General features: G+C 40.4%; 9 non-coding genes across 9 annotated transcripts; all 9 read right to left on the reverse strand.

The window, feature by feature from the left end:
• Window positions 1-1,501: 1,501 nt before the first annotated feature.
• On the reverse strand, window positions 1,502-1,575 carry TRNAI-AAU (transfer RNA isoleucine (anticodon AAU)). The gene has a single exon. It is a non-coding gene; the product is annotated as a tRNA-Ile (tRNA).
• Window positions 1,576-2,828: 1,253 nt separating this feature from the next.
• On the reverse strand, window positions 2,829-2,902 carry TRNAI-AAU (transfer RNA isoleucine (anticodon AAU)). Its single transcript has one exon. It is a non-coding gene; the product is annotated as a tRNA-Ile (tRNA).
• A 2,552-nt stretch (window positions 2,903-5,454) lies between these two features.
• Window positions 5,455-5,528, reverse strand: TRNAI-AAU (transfer RNA isoleucine (anticodon AAU)). Its single transcript has one exon. It is a non-coding gene; the product is annotated as a tRNA-Ile (tRNA).
• A 264-nt stretch (window positions 5,529-5,792) lies between these two features.
• TRNAI-AAU (transfer RNA isoleucine (anticodon AAU)) lies at window positions 5,793-5,866 on the reverse strand. The gene has a single exon. It is a non-coding gene; the product is annotated as a tRNA-Ile (tRNA).
• A 1,093-nt stretch (window positions 5,867-6,959) lies between these two features.
• Window positions 6,960-7,033, reverse strand: TRNAI-AAU (transfer RNA isoleucine (anticodon AAU)). Its single transcript has one exon. It is a non-coding gene; the product is annotated as a tRNA-Ile (tRNA).
• Window positions 7,034-7,925: 892 nt separating this feature from the next.
• Window positions 7,926-7,999, reverse strand: TRNAI-AAU (transfer RNA isoleucine (anticodon AAU)). The gene has a single exon. It is a non-coding gene; the product is annotated as a tRNA-Ile (tRNA).
• Window positions 8,000-9,245: 1,246 nt separating this feature from the next.
• Window positions 9,246-9,319, reverse strand: TRNAF-AAA (transfer RNA phenylalanine (anticodon AAA)). Its single transcript has one exon. It is a non-coding gene; the product is annotated as a tRNA-Phe (tRNA).
• Window positions 9,320-10,866: 1,547 nt separating this feature from the next.
• TRNAF-AAA (transfer RNA phenylalanine (anticodon AAA)) lies at window positions 10,867-10,940 on the reverse strand. The gene has a single exon. It is a non-coding gene; the product is annotated as a tRNA-Phe (tRNA).
• Window positions 10,941-12,978: 2,038 nt separating this feature from the next.
• Window positions 12,979-13,052, reverse strand: TRNAI-AAU (transfer RNA isoleucine (anticodon AAU)). The gene has a single exon. It is a non-coding gene; the product is annotated as a tRNA-Ile (tRNA).
• Between the last annotated feature and the right edge of the window lie 523 nt (window positions 13,053-13,575).

Genomic DNA, 13,575 nt, shown 5'->3' on the forward strand with positions numbered 1-13,575 from the left:
CCAATAGTTTTCAACTTACACATAAATTTACCAATGGCCAATATGGGGATCGAACCCACAACCTCATCGTTATTAGCACCGCGCTCTAACCAACTGAGCTAACCGGCCACATCAGCATACTGTATTTGCGTTAATCGTGTTTTTAAAAGACATGCAATCGCACAAACGTCTGTGCATTTCGAAGGTTTTTTTGTAGCCTTTTTGAAAAAATTGCGCACTCGGATGCCGCCAATAGTTTTTAACATACACATAAAATTACCAATGGCCGATATGGGGATCGAACCCACAACCTCAGCGTTATTAGCACAGCGCTCTAACCAACTGATCTAACCGGCCACATCAGCATACTGTATTTTCGCTAATCGTGTTTTTAAAAGACTTGCAATCGCACAATCGTTTGTGCATTTCGATGGTTTTTTTGTAGCCTTTTGAAAATAATATGAAGTTCTCAGTTATATTCTAACTAATTTAAGGACGCATAACGAAGTGCTCGCAGAATACAAATTATATTACCCACAAGACGGTGATAGTGAAGGTAGCCACAAGATGGCGCACCCAAATGCCGCCAATAGTTTTCAACATACACATTAAATTACCAATGGCCGATATGGGGATCGAACCCACGACCTCAGCGTTATTAGAACCGAGCTCTAACCAACTGAGCTAACCAGCCTCATCAACATACTGTATTTGTGTTAATCGTGTTTTTAAAAGACATGCAATCGCACAAACGTCTGTGCATTTCGATGGTTTTTTTGTAGCCTTTTGAAAATAATATGAAGTTCTCAGTTATATTCTAACTAATTCAAGGACGCATAACGAAGTGCTCGCAGAATACAAATTCTATTTACCCACCAGACGGTGATAGTGAAGGTAGCCACAAGATGGCGCACCAAATGCAGCCAATAGTTTTCAACTTACACATAAATTTACCAATGGCCAATATGGGGATCGAACCCACAACCTCATCGTTATTAGCACCGCGCTCTAACCAACTGAGCTAACCGGCCACATCAGCATACTGTATTTGCGTTAATCGTGTTTTTAAAAGACATGCAATCGCACAAACGTCTGTGCATTTCGAAGGTTTTTTTGTAGCCTTTTTGAAAAAATTGCGCACTCGGATGCCGCCAATAGTTTTTAACATACACATAAAATTACCAATGGCCGATATGGGGATCGAACCCACAACCTCAGCGTTATTAGCACAGCGCTCTAACCAACTGATCTAACCGGCCACATCAGCATACTGTATTTTCGCTAATCGTGTTTTTAAAAGACTTGCAATCGCACAATCGTTTGTGCATTTCGATTGTTTTTTTGTAGCCTTTTGAAAATAATATGAAGTTCTCAGTTATATTCTAACTAATTTAAGGACGCATAACGAAGTGCTCGCAGAATACAAATTATATTACCCACAAGACGGTGATAGTGAAGGTAGCCACAAGATGGCGCACCCAAATGCCGCCAATAGTTTTCAACATACACATTAAATTACCAATGGCCGATATGGGGATCGAACCCACAACCTCAGCGTTATTAGCACAGCGCTCTAACCAACTGAGCTAACCAGCCTCATCAACATACTGTATTTGTGTTAATCGTGTTTTTAAAAGACATGCAATCGCACAAACGTCTGTGCATTTCGATGGTTTTTTTGTAGCCTTTTGAAAATAATATGAAGTTCTCAGTTATATTCTAACTAATTCAAGGACGCATAACGAAGTGCTCGCAGAATACAAATTCTATTTACCCACCAGACGGTGATAGTGAAGGTAGCCACAAGATGGCGCACCAAATGCTGCCAATAGTTTTCAACTTACACATAAAATTACCAATGGCCGATATGGGGATCGAACCCGCGCTCTAACCAACTGAGCTAACCGGCCACATCAGCATACTGTATTTGCGTTAATCGTGTTTTCAAAAGACATGCAATCGCACAAACGTCTGTGCATTTCGAAAGTTTTTTTTTGTAGCCTTTTGAAAATAATATGAAGTTCTCAGTTATATTCTAACTAATTCAAGGTCGCATAACGAAGTGCTCGCAGAATACAAATTCTATTACCCACCAGACGGTGATAGCGAAGGTAGCCACAAGATTGCGCACTCGGATGCCGCCAATAGTTTTTAACATACACATAAAATTACCAATGGCCGATATGGGGATCGAACCCACAACCTCAGCGTTATTAGCACAGCGCTCTAACCAACTGATCTAACCGGCCACATCAGCATACTGTATTTGCGCTAATCGTGTTTTTAAAAGACTTGCAATCGCACAATCGTCTGTGCATTTCGATGGTTTTTTTGTAGCCTTTTGAAAATAATATGAAGTTCTCAGTTATATTCTAACTAATTTAAGGACGCATAACGAAGTGCTCGCAGAATACAAATTATATTACCCACCAGACGGTGATAGTGAAGGTAGCCACAAGATGGCGCACCCAAATGCCGCCAATAGTTTTCAACATACATATAAAATTACCAATGGCCGATATGGGGATCGAACCCACAACCTCAGCGTTATTAGCACAGCGCTCTAACCAACTGATCTAACCGGCCACATCAGCATACTGTATTTGCGCTAATCGTGTTTTTAAAAGACTTGCAATCGCACAATCGTCTGTGCATTTCGATGGTTTTTTTGTAGCCTTTTGAAAATAATATGAAGTTCTCAGTTATATTCTAACTAATTTAAGGACGCATAACGAAGTGCTCGCAGAATACAAATTATATTACCCACCAGACGGTGATAGTGAAGGTAGCCACAAGATGGCGCACCCAAATGCCGCCAATAGTTTTCAACATACACATAAAATTACCAATGGCCGATATGGGGATCGAACCCACGACCTCAGCGTTATTAGCACCGCGCTCTAACCAACTGAGCTAACCGGCCACATCAGCATACTGTATTTGCTTTAATCGTGTTTTTAAAAGACATGCAATCGCACAAACGTCTGTGCATTTCGAAGGGTTTTATTGTAGCCTTTTACCAATAATATGAAGTTCTCAGTTATATTCTAACTAATTCAAGGACGCATAACGAAGTGCTCGCAGAATACAAATTCTATCGTTAATCGTGTTTTTAAAAGACATGCAATCGCACAAACGTCTGTGCATTTCGAAGGTTTTTTTGTAGCCTTTTGAAAATAATATGAAGTTCTCAGTTATATTCTAACTAATTTAAGGACGCATAACGAAGTGCTCGCAGAATACAAATTATATTACCCACAAGACGGTGATAGTGAAGGTAGCCACAAGATGGCGCACCCAAATGCCGCCAATAGTTTTCAACATACACATTAAATTACCAATGGCCGATATGGGGATCGAACCCACGACCTCAGCGTTATTAGAACCGAGCTCTAACCAACTGAGCTAACCAGCCTCATCAACATACTGTATTTGTGTTAATCGTGTTTTTAAAAGACATGCAATCGCACAAACGTCTGTGCATTTCGATGGTTTTTTTGTAGCCTTTTGAAAATAATATGAAGTTCTCAGTTATATTCTAACTAATTCAAGGACGCATAACGAAGTGCTCGCAGAATACAAATTCTATTTACCCACCAGACGGTGATAGTGAAGGTAGCCACAAGATGGCGCACCAAATGCTGCCAATAGTTTTCAACTTACACATAAAATTACCAATGGCCGATATGGGGATCGAACCCGCGCTCTAACCAACTGAGCTAACCGGCCACATCAGCATACTGTATTTGCGTTAATCGTGTTTTCAAAAGACATGCAATCGCACAAACGTCTGTGCATTTCGAAAGTTTTTTTTTGTAGCCTTTTGAAAATAATATGAAGTTCTCAGTTATATTCTAACTAATTCAAGGTCGCATAACGAAGTGCTCGCAGAATACAAATTCTATTACCCACCAGACGGTGATAGCGAAGGTAGCCACAAGATTGCGCACTCGGATGCCGCCAATAGTTTTTAACATACACATAAAATTACCAATGGCCGATATGGGGATCGAACCCACAACCTCAGCGTTATTAGCACAGCGCTCTAACCAACTGATCTAACCGGCCACATCAGCATACTGTATTTGCGCTAATCGTGTTTTTAAAAGACTTGCAATCGCACAATCGTCTGTGCATTTCGATGGTTTTTTTGTAGCCTTTTGAAAATAATATGAAGTTCTCAGTTATATTCTAACTAATTTAAGGACGCATAACGAAGTGCTCGCAGAATACAAATTATATTACCCACCAGACGGTGATAGTGAAGGTAGCCACAAGATGGCGCACCCAAATGCCGCCAATAGTTTTCAACATACATATAAAATTACCAATGGCCGATATGGGGATCGAACCCACAACCTCAGCGTTATTAGCACAGCGCTCTAACCAACTGATCTAACCGGCCACATCAGCATACTGTATTTGCGCTAATCGTGTTTTTAAAAGACTTGCAATCGCACAATCGTCTGTGCATTTCGATGGTTTTTTTGTAGCCTTTTGAAAATAATATGAAGTTCTCAGTTATATTCTAACTAATTCAAGGACGCATAACAAAGTGCTCGCAGAATACAAATTCTACCGTTAATCGTGTTTATAAAACACATGCAATCGCACAAACGTCTGTGCATTTCGATGGTTTTTTTGTAGCCTTTTGAAAATAATATGAAGTTCTCAGTTATATTCTAACTAATTCAAGGACGCATAACGAAGTGCTCGCAGAATACAAATTCTATTTACCCACCAGACGGTGATAGTGAAGGTAGCCACAAGATGGCGCACCAAATGCTGCCAATAGTTTTCAACTTACACATAAAATTACCAATGGCCGATATGGGGATCGAACCCGCGCTCTAACCAACTGAGCTAACCGGCCACATCAGCATACTGTATTTGCGTTAATCGTGTTTTCAAAAGACATGCAATCGCACAAACGTCTGTGCATTTCGAAAGTTTTTTTTTGTAGCCTTTTGAAAATAATATGAAGTTCTCAGTTATATTCTAACTAATTCAAGGACGCATAACGAAGTGCTCGCAGAATACAAATTCTATTACCCACCAGACGGTGATAGCGAAGGTAGCCACAAGATTGCGCACTCGGATGCCGCCAATAGTTTTTAACATACACATAAAATTACCAATGGCCGATATGGGGATCGAACCCACAACCTCAGCGTTATTAGCACAGCGCTCTAACCAACTGATCTAACCTGCCACATCAGCATACTGTATTTGCGCTAATCGTGTTTTTAAAAGACTTGCAATCGCACAATCGTCTGTGCATTTCGATGGTTTTTTTGTAGCCTTTTGAAAATAATATGAAGTTCTCAGTTATATTCTAACTAATTTAAGGACGCATAACGAAGTGCTCGCAGAATACAAATTATATTACCCACCAGACGGTGATAGTGAAGGTAGCCACAAGATGGCGCACCCAAATGCCGCCAATAGTTTTCAACATACACATAAAATTACCAATGGCCGATATGGGGATCGAACCCACGACCTCAGCGTTATTAGCACCGCGCTCTAACCAACTGAGCTAACCGGCCACATCAGCATAATGTATTTGCTTTAATCGTGTTTTTAAAAGACATGCAATCGCACAAACGTCTGTGCATTTCGAAGGGTTTTATTGTAGCCTTTTACCAATAATATGAAGTTCTCAGTTATATTCTAACTAATTTAAGGACGCATAACGAAGTGCTCGCAGAATACAAATTATATTACCCACCAGACGGTGATAGTGAAGGTAGCCACAAGATGGCGCACCCAAATGCCGCCAATAGTTTTCAACATACACATAAAATTACCAATGGCCGATATGGGGATCGAACCCACGACCTCAGCGTTATTAGCACCGCGCTCTAACCAACTGAGCTAACCGGCCACATCAGCATAATGTATTTGCTTTAATCGTGTTTTTAAAAGACATGCAATCGCACAAACGTCTGTGCATTTCGAAGGGTTTTATTGTAGCCTTTTACCAATAATATGAAGTTCTCAGTTATATTCTAACTAATTCAAGGACGCATAACGAAGTGCTCGCAGAATACAAATTATATTACCCACCAGACGATGATAGTGAAGGTAGCCACAAGATGGCGCACCCAAATGCCGCCAATAGTTTTCAACATACACATAAAATTACCAATGGCCGATATGGGGATCGAACCCACGACCTCAGCGTTATTAGCACCGCGCTCTAACCAACTGAGATAACCGGCCACATCAGCATACTGTATTTGCGCTAATCGTGTTTTTAAAAGACTTGCAATCGCACAATCGTCTGTGCATTTCGATGGTTTTTTTTGTAGCCTTTTGAAAATAATATGAAGTTCTCAGTTATATTCTAACGAATTCAAGGACGCATAACGAAGTGCTCGCAGAATACAAATTCTATCGTTAATTGTGTTTTTAAAAGACATGCAATCGCACAAACGTCTGTGCATTTCGAAGGTTTTTTTGTAGCCTTTTGAAAATAATATGAAGTTCTCAGTTATATTCTAACTAATTCAAGGACGCATAACGAAGTGCTCGCAGAATACAAATTCTATTACTCACCAGACGGTGATAGTGAAGGTAGCCACAAGATGGCGCACCCAAATGCCGCCAATAGTTTTCAACATACACATAAAATTACCAATGGCCGATATGGGGATCGAACCCACGACCTCAGCGTTATTAGAACCGAGCTCTAACCAACTGAGCTAACCGGCCACATCAGCATACTGTATTTGCTTTAATCGTGTTTTTAAAAGACATGCAATCGCACAAACGTCTGTGCATTTCGAAGGTTTTTTTGTAGCCTTTTGCCAATAATATGAAGTTCTCAGTTATAATCTAACTAATTCAAGGACGCATAACGAAGTGCTCGCAGAATACAAATTATATTACCCACCAGACGGTGATAGTGAAGGTAGCCACAAGATGGCGCACTCGGATGCAGCCAATAGTTTTTAACATACACATAAAATTACCAATGGCCGATATGGGGATCGAACCCACGACCTCAGCGTTATTAACACCACGCTCTAACCAACTGAGCTAACCGGCCACATCAACATACTGTATTTGCGTTAATCGTGTTTTTAAAAGACATGCAATCGCACAAACGTCTGTGCTTTTCGATGGTTTTCTTGTAGCCTTTTGAAAATAATATGAAGTTCTCAGTTATATTCTAACTAATTCAAGGACGCATAACGAAGTGCTCACAGAATACAAATTCTATCGTTAATCGTGTTTTTAAAAGACATGCAATCGCACAAACGTCTGTGCATTTCGAAGGTTTTTTTGCAGCCTTTTGCCAATAATATGAAGTTATTAACACCTCGCTCTAACCAACTGAGCTAACCGGCCACATCAGCATACTGTATTTGCGTTAATCGTGTTTTTAAAAGACATGCAATCGCACAAACGTCTGTCCATTTCGAAGGGTTTTTTGCAGCCTTTTGCCAATAATATGAAGTTCTCAGTTATATTCTAACTAATTCAAGGACGCATTATAAAGTTGCTCACAGAATACAAATTCTGACGGTGATAGTGAAGGTAGCCACAAGATGACGCACCCGAATGCCGCCAATAGTTTTCAACATACACATAAAATTACCAATGACCGATATGTGGATCGAACCCACGACCTCAGCGTTATTAGCACCGCGCTCTAACCAACTGAGCTAACCGGCTACGTCAGCATACTGTATTTGCGTTAATCGTGTTTTTAAAAGACATGCAATCGCACAAACGTCTGTGCATTTCGAAGGTTTTTTTGTAGCCTTTTGAAAATAATATGAAGTTCTCAGTTATATTCTAACTAATTCAAGGACGCATAACGAAGTGCTCGCAGAATACAAATTCTATTACCCACAAGACGGTGATAGTGAAGGTAGCCACAAGATGGCGCACCCGAATGCCGCCAATTGTTTTTAACATACACATAAAATTACCAATGGCCGATATGGGGATCGAACCCACGACCTCAGCGTTATTAGCACCGCGCTCTAACCAACTGAGCTAACCGGCCACATCAGCATACTGTATTTGCGTTAATCGTGTTTTTAAAAGACATGCAATCGCACATACGTCTGTGCATTTCGAAGGTTTTTTTGTAGCCTTTTGAAAATAATATGAAGTTCTCAGTTATATTCTAACTAATTCAAGGACGCATAACGAAGTGCTCGCAGAATACAAATTATATTACCCACCAGACGATGATAGTGAAGGTAGCCACAAGATGGCGCACCCAAATGCCGCCAATAGTTTTCAACATACACATAAAATTACCAATGGCCGATATGGGGATCGAACCCACGACCTCAGCGTTATTAGCACCGCGCTCTAACCAACTGAGATAACCGGCCACATCAGCATACTGTATTTGCGCTAATCGTGTTTTTAAAAGACTTGCAATCGCACAATCGTCTGTGCATTTCGATGGTTTTTTTTGTAGCCTTTTGAAAATAATATGAAGTTCTCAGTTATATTCTAACGAATTCAAGGACGCATAACGAAGTGCTCGCAGAATACAAATTCTATCGTTAATTGTGTTTTTAAAAGACATGCAATCGCACAAACGTCTGTGCATTTCGAAGGATTTTGGGTAGCCTTTTGCCAATAATATGAAGTTCTCAGTTATATTCTAACTAATTCAAGGACGCATAACGAAGTGCTCGCAGAATACAAATTCTATTATCCACCAGACGGTGATAGTGAAGGTAGCCACAAGATGGCGCACTCGGATGCCCCCAATAGTTTTTAACATACACGTAAAATTACCAATGCCGATATGGGGATCGAACCCACGACCTCAGCGTTATTAGCACCGCGCTCTAACCAACTGAGCTAACCGGCCACATCAGCATACTGTATTTGCGTTCATCGTGTTTTTAAAAGACATGCACTCGCACAAACGTCTGTGCATTTCGAAGATTTTTTTGTAGCCTTTTGAAAATAATATGAAGTTCTCAGTTATATTCTAACTAATTCAAGGACGCATAACAAAGTGCTCGCAGAATACAAATTCTACCGTTAATCGTGTTTATAAAACACATGCAATCGCACAAACGTCTGTGCATTTCGAAGGATTTTGGGTAGCCTTTTGCCAATAATAGGAAGTTCTCAGTTATATTCTAACTAATTCAAGGACGCATAACGAAGTGCTCGCAGAATACAAATTCTATTACCCACCAGACGGTGATAGTGAAGGTAGCCACAAGATGACGCACTCGGATGTCCCCCAATAGTTTTTAACATACACATAAAATTACAAATGGCCGATATGGGGATCGAACCCACGACGTCAGCGTTTTTAGCACCGCGCTCTAACCAACTGAGCTAACCAGCCACATCAGCATACTGTATTTGCGTTAATCGTGTTTTTAAAAGACATGCAATCGCACAAACGTCTGTGCATTTCGAAGGTTTTTTTGTAGCCTTTTGAAAATAATATGAAGTTCTCAGTTATATTCTAACTAATTCAAGGACGCATAACGAAGTGCTCGCAGAATACAAATTCTATCGTTAATCGTGTTTTAAAAGACATGCAATCGCACAAACGTCTGTGCATTTCGAAGGTTTTTTCGTAGCCTTTTGCCAATAATATGAAGTTATTAACACCGCGCTCTAACCAACTGAGCTAACCGGCCACATCAGCATACTGTGTTTGCGTTAATCGTGTTTTTAAAAGACATGCAATCGCACAAACGTCTGTGCATTTCGAAGGTTTTTTTATAGCCTTTTGAAAATAATATGAAGTTCTCAGTTATATTCTAACTAATTCAAGGACGCATAATGAAGTCCTCGCAGAATACAAATTCTATTACCCACAAGACGGTTATAGTGAACGTAGCCACAAGATGGCGCACCAAATGCCGCCAATAGTTTTCAACATACACACAAAATTAGCCGATATGGGGATCGAACCCACGACCTCAGCGTTATTAGCACCGCTCTCTAACCAACTGAGCTAACCGGCCACATTAGCATACTGTATTTGCGTTAATCGTAATTTAAAAAGACATGCAATCGCACAAACGTCTGAGCATTTCGAAGGTTTTTTGCAGCCTTTTGCCAATAATATGAAGTTCTCAGTTATATTCTAACTAATTCAAGGACGCATTATAAAGTGCTCACAGAATACAAATTCTGACGGTGATAGTGAAGGTAGCCACAAGATGACGCACCCGAATGCCGCCAATAGTTTTCAACATACACATAAAATTACCAATGACCGATATGTGGATCGAACCCACGACCTCAGCGTTATTAGCACCGCGCTCTAACCAACTGAGCTAAACGGCCACATCAGCATACTGTATTTGCGTTAATCGTGTTTTTAAAAGACATGCAATCGCACAAACGTCTGTCCATTTCGAAGGTTTTTTTGCAGCCTTTTGCCAATAATATGAAGTTCTCAGTTATATTCTAACTAATTCAAGGACGCATTATAAAGTTGCTCACTGAATACAAATTCTGACGGTGATAGTGAAGGTAGCCACAAGATGGCGCACCCGAATGCCGCCAATAGTTTTCAACATACACATAAAATTACCAATGACCGATATGGGGATCGAACCAACGACCTCAGCGTTATTAGCACCGCGCTCTAACCAACTGAGCTAACCGTCCACATAAGCACTCTGTATCTGCGTTAATCGTGTTTTTAAAAGACATGCAATCGCACAAACGTCTGTGCATTTCGAAGGTTTTTTTGTAGCCTTTTGCCAATAATACGAAGTTCTCAGTTATAATCTAACTAATTCAAGGACGCATAACGAAGTGCTCGCAGAATACAAATTCTATTACCCACCAGACGGTGATAGTGAAGGTAGCCACAAGATGACGCACTCGGATGTCCCCCAATAGTTTTTAACATACACATAAAATTACAAATGGCCGATATGGGGATCGAACCCACGACGTCAGCGTTTTTAGCACCGCGCTCTAACCAACTGAGCTAACCAGCCACATCAGCATACTGTATTTGCGTTAATCGTGTTTTTAAAAGACATGCAATCGCACAAACGTCTGTGCATTTCGAAGGTTTTTTTGTAGCCTTTTGAAAATAATATGAAGTTCTCAGTTATATTCTAACTAATTCAAGGACGCATAACGAAGTGCTCGCAGAATACAAATTCTATCGTTAATCGTGTTTTAAAAGACATGCAATCGCACAAACGTCTGTGCATTTCGAAGGTTTTTACGTAGCCTGTTGCCAATAATATGAAGTTATTAACACCGCGCTCTAACCAACTGAGCTAACCGGCCACATCAGCATACTGTGTTTGCGTTAATCGTGTTTTTAAAAGACATGCAATCGCACAAACGTCTGTGCATTTCGAAGGTTTTTTTATAGCCTTTTGAAAATAATATGAAGTTCTCAGTTATATTCTAACTAATTCAAGGACGCATAATGAAGTGCTCGCAGAATACAAATTCTATTACCCACAAGACGGTTATAGTGAACGTAGCCACAAGATGGCGCACCAAATGCCGCCAATAGTTTTCAACATACACACAAAATTAGCCGATATGGGGATCGAACCCACGACCTCAGCGTTATTAGCACCGCTCTCTAACCAACTGAGCTAACCGGCCACATTAGCATACTGTATTTGCGTTAATCGTATTTTAAAAAGACATGCAATCGCACAAACGTCTGAGCATTTCGAAGGTTTTTTGCAGCCTTTTGCCAATAATATGAAGTTCTCAGTTATATTCTAACTAATTCAAGGACGCATTATAAAGTGCTCACAGAATACAAATTCTGACGGTGATAGTGAAGGTAGCCACAAGATGACGCACCCGAATGCCGCCAATAGTTTTCAACATACACATAAAATTACCAATGACCGATATGTGGATCGAACCCACGACCTCAGCGTTATTAGCACCGCGCTCTAACCAACTGAGCTAAACGGCCACATCAGCATACTGTATTTGCGTTAATCGTGTTTTTAAAAGACATGCAATCGCACAAACGTCTGTCCATTTCGAAGGTTTTTTTGCAGCCTTTTGCCAATAATATGAAGTTCTCAGTTATATTCTAACTAATTCAAGGACGCATTATAAAGTTGCTCACTGAATACAAATTCTGACGGTGATAGTGAAGGTAGCCACAAGATGGCGCACCCGAATGCCGCCAATAGTTTTCAACATACACATAAAATTACCAATGACCGATATGGGGATCGAACCAACGACCTCAGCGTTATTAGCACCGCGCTCTAACCAACTGAGCTAACCGTCCACATAAGCACTCTGTATCTGCGTTAATCGTGTTTTTAAAAGACATGCAATCGCACAAACGTCTGTGCATTTCGAAGGTTTTTTTGTAGCCTTTTGCCAATAATACGAAGTTCTCAGTTATAATCTAACTAATTCAAGGACGCATAACGAAGTGCTCGCAGAATACAAATTATATTACCCACCAGACGGTGATAGTGAAGGTAGCCACAAAATGGCGCACCCAAATGCCGCCAATAGTTTTCAACATACACATAAAATTACCAATGGCCGATATGGGGTTCGAACCCACGACCTCATCGTTATTAGCACCGCGCTCTAAGCAACTGAGCTAACCGGCCACATCAACATACTGTATTAGCGTTAATCGTGTTTTTAAAAGACATGCAATCGCACAAACGTCTGTGCATTTCGATGGTTTTTTTGGAGCCTTTTGAAAATAATATGAAGTTCTCAGTTATATTCTAACTAATTCAAGGACGCATAACAAAGTGCTCGCAGAATACAAATTCTACCGTTAATCGTGTTTATAAAAGACATGCAATCGCACAAACGTCTGTGCATTTCGAAGGATTTTGGGTAGCCTTTTGCCCATAATATGAAGTTCTCAGTTATATTCTAACTAATTCAAGGACGCATAACGAAGTGCTCGCAGAATACAAATTCTATTACCCACAAGACGGTGATAGTGAAGGTAGCCACAAGATGACGCACTCGGATGTTCCCCAATAGTTTTTAACATACACATAAAATTACAAATGGCCGATATGGGGATCGAACCCACGACCTCAGCGTTATTAGCACCGCGCTCTAACCAACTGAGCTAACCAGCCACATCAGCATACAGTATTTGCGTTAATCGTGTTTTTAAAAGACATGCAATCGCACAAACGTCTGTGCATTTCGAAGGTTTTTTTGTAGCCTTTTGAAAATAATATGAAGTTCTCAGTTATATTCTAACTAATTCAAGGACGCATAACGAAGTGCTCGCAGAATACAAATTCTATTACCCACAAGACGGTGATAGTGAAGGTAGCCACAAGATGACGCACTCGGATGCCGCCAATAGTTTTTAACATACACATAAAATTACCAATGGCCGATATGGGGATCGAACCCACGACCTCAGCGTTATTAGCACCACGCTCTAACCAACTGTGCTAACCGGCCACATCAGCATACTGTATTTGCGTTAATCGTGTTTTTAAAAGACATGCAATCGCACAAACGTCTGTGCATTTCGAAGGTTATTTTGTAGCCTTTTGAAAATAATATGAAGTTCTCAGTTATATTCTAACTAATTCAAGGACGCATAACGAAGTGCTCGCAGAATACAAATTCTATTTGCCCACCAGA

The sequence above is a fragment of the Saccoglossus kowalevskii genome, chromosome 2 (assembly GCF_978046115.1).
Source record: "Saccoglossus kowalevskii chromosome 2, keSacKowa6.1, whole genome shotgun sequence".
In the NCBI taxonomy this organism is placed as follows: Eukaryota; Metazoa; Hemichordata; class Enteropneusta; family Harrimaniidae; genus Saccoglossus; species Saccoglossus kowalevskii.